Source organism: Halyomorpha halys, unplaced genomic scaffold, assembly GCF_000696795.3.
Source record: "Halyomorpha halys isolate HHAL.00 unplaced genomic scaffold, Hhal_1.1 Scaffold37.1, whole genome shotgun sequence".
Lineage (NCBI taxonomy): Eukaryota > Metazoa > Arthropoda > Insecta > Hemiptera > Pentatomidae > Halyomorpha > Halyomorpha halys.
In genome coordinates, this window is record NW_027106407.1 from 411,729 (window position 1) to 415,234 (window position 3,506).

Below are 3,506 nucleotides of genomic sequence, written 5' to 3' on the forward strand. Positions count from 1 at the left end.
GTTCTAGAAATAAATATATTTTAATTTCCACATTTTATTTTATTTCTTAATTTTTTTATTGTTGAGTTTCATTCTCTATTTGAAGCTTTGAAATTTTTTATGACAGTCTTGGGTGATACATTTTACAACTATTGTGATGTGTTTTGGGTCATGATATTGGTACATAATATTTTGTCTATTGTAATATATTTAGAAAATAATTACCTATAATTAACTCATTTTTTAAATATTAAATTATTGTTTATCAGATTAACCTTAAGGCCATTTAGACCTCCTCTTTATCCGTGCTTAAGGAATGTAAGACTTTGAAAACTTGTGCAATTAGGTAAAATATAATTTGTACTATAAAACTAAAGCGTTGATATTTATATTATATGTTATTAAAAAATAAATAAGGGAATCGAACATTACAGACTTTTTTTCCTTTCCCATTATGAATTTACAAAGCTTCCAGAGTTTCTTGTTACGTTCTTTAAATTTTTATTTCTTGGAGTGTCGTAATTCTAGCTTAGATTGTGGAACCATCTTGGTTTTGTGTTTCTCTCATTTACTGAAATATTAGTTAACAGAATGAAAGTAATTTTATGATTACCATTCACATTTCTAAAAACATTTTTAAATTCCTGGGGATGGGGGACCTCAGCTAATATCTACATTCTAAAATTTATTAATGTATAAATTTCATCCTATTAAATAATAAATTCATAAATAAACATGTATAAAAAAGTAGTTAATAGTAGAAATTATGATGTTGATAAAAAGGTAATTTATTTTTAAAATGTTGAGAAGCTTATATATTTGGATCATATTTAAAAATTTAAAATCATAATTAAAATTTTGGTTAAGAGACTTACTTTACGAAAACTCATTTTTTTTCTTTTTTCCAGTTTTTCTAATATAAGATATTCATTTACTGAATTGGCCTGAAGGAAAATGAATGGACTTGAGAATATAACTTGTTTTTCTTCATAGAAATGTGTGACTTGCATGTACCTCTTCGCTATAATTGATATTTTAACTCAGCTGCATTTGAAATGGGCAGGAGTAAAATTGTTGGTTATTACATAGATAGAAAGGTTTCAAAAATAACAGACTAGAATAAAGTGCTGTTGGGATTATGCTTCAGTATTGCCAATATTATCAAGTAATTATCTTGTCTATACTAAGTGTAAATTTAATTTAGTCTGAGATAGGTGGAAATAAATCTTATTCACAAAATTGTCACTTGTATCTTTTAGTTTCTCTCACCAACTCATTTGAAGTATTTATAGTCAAGGGTATTTGAAACTATGAGATAAGCCAATAAATAAGAATATATAACTTGTCTTTATGAGCCTATTTGGTACCATTTTTAGTTTCTTTTTTGTTAATGTATAGACATTTTATTTATTCAACTAGGTTATATAGGTATGTTTGTTCTGAGAATCATAGAAAAATTATATTTCAATAACATTAGTAAATTTGTAGGCTTTTTGATGTTGTCTGCTTCATCATGTGAATAGTAAAGGAGTAAGGAAATAAAAATATTAAACCTAAAGTGTTTATGCTATTTAAATTTTATAATTCTATTCTATTGTACATCTTTAAAAACAGTATCATCAATAAAATTTTACTTTGATCTTTATAATACAATTTTAAGTTTAAAAAACTATTATAAAACTATCAAACTATATTGTTTATACATTTTCAAAAATTAGAAATTACTCCAGAAAAACCTTAACACTTTTATTCAATAGAAATGAAATCTGAGCATCAATGTTATAAGGTCATATTTTTTTTTTTATTAATTTGTTTAATGCAATTTGCCTATTAGTACAAACATTTAAAAGCTTATAACTACAACTATTTCTTTTTGAGTCCAGGCGTTGGAGTAAAACAAAAAATTATCAACATTATTCTATAATTTTTTTTTTAATTTAGAATTTTGCCTTGACTCAAACATTGCAGCCTTATTTGACAAAAAAATATGGCAGAGTAATTTCTATATAAGGAACAAGACACTCTAAAATCTAAACATTCAACAATATGCTCACAAGCTTTAATAACAATTTAAAAATTAATTTTTTCTAGCATACTTTTTACTTTTATGCCAATTTTATGGCTGATCAAGATAAAAAAAAAGTTAAGTAAAGATCAGAGGCCTACATTATTACTCACGCTCCACACTCGTGGCAAATTGTTTGTTTAATATCATTTGCCATATGTTTGAATCAGAGTATTTATGAATGTTTATGTACTGGAGAAAGTATTGGCCGATGTTTACATTGGTGCTTATGTAGGGCATTCCTGAGCAGTTTTCTTTCACACATCAAAAGTGATTTGTCGAATAGATTCCCATTTTCCAAATATGAAATTGTACTTTTACATTTTATGCTTCACAAACACTTGACAAATTGTTTAACAAACAGTTATCCACTAGTGTAGAATTAGCATAAGTCTTTCAAAATTGTAGGCCTTGTTGGAAACACTTCCTAAACACCGATAATGACAAAACTACAATGTAGAAACATCTGTGTTATTTATATCTGAAAGTATTAACACTCGAATATAATTACGACAAAAGCTATTTGTAAATATTTTCAATTTAAAAGTAGTAAATTCGAAAATTTGATCAAATATCTTGCTAAAGTAGAATAACTGATCAAACAGGCTAATTTATTAAATTTTTAATTTATAATTTTCTATTTAATTTAATTAATAGTTTTACTGAAAATGTTATTTTAGAATAAAATTGATTTAACATTATAAAATGGAGTCAAGCATTAGACAATAAAGAAATAAATTTATTATCAAAATGTTTATTATAACTATAATTTATTATATCTATTGATGATTCAGCCTATTTTATCGTTAAAAATACCCATTTTCTTCACATAAATGGAGTTCTAAGAATGCCTTCCCTGAATTTTTGAAGTAACTTCTTTTAGTTATTAGAAAATTAAATGAAGAAAAGGTGTTATAGCATAAGAAATGCAACAGGTGGAACTTATTTAATTTTACAGGAAGATATTTACTGAACCAATAATTTAAATTAAATTTGTGCTAGCAATAATTATTCTGATAAAAAATTATTAAAAGTACAATGCATTAATTGAAGAGAGCAGTGGATGAAGGTATGTGACATTTTAGGAACAATGCAGACTTTCGCTTGAAAGAATTTTTAAATACACAGAACTTGGTTTAAATTTTCTTTAATTTAAATTTTAGCAGGTTGTATACATTAAAAAATTAAGTTTTCTGTTCAAAATAGAAATAAAATATCATGAAATTAAATTTTTCTCTGATTATTTGTTTTTAACGTACACTTAGGTTTTCAATTAATTCATACATTATTAAATAAGCCTTTCTGGACTTTACTTCCACTTTTTTGACTAAGCCCTAATAATTAGTTAAAAAAAAATCCACAATATTTCTGAATATTGTTGATATTTATCTAAATCTCTGTAATTGAGTCTTCTCCATTCCCTGCCTGGAATAATTTTGATGTTTTCTCTAATACTTAGGTT

General features: G+C 25.2%; 1 protein-coding gene across 1 annotated transcript in view; it reads left to right on the top strand.

The window, feature by feature from the left end:
- Nucleotides 1–100, top strand: part of garnet (adaptor-related protein complex 3, delta 1 subunit-like garnet) — a gene marked incomplete in the record, with an annotated part of 27,033 nt that extends 26,933 nt beyond the window's left edge. The window contains 1 exon segment of the mRNA XM_024358785.2: nucleotides 1–100.
- Between the last annotated feature and the right edge of the window lie 3,406 nt (nucleotides 101–3,506).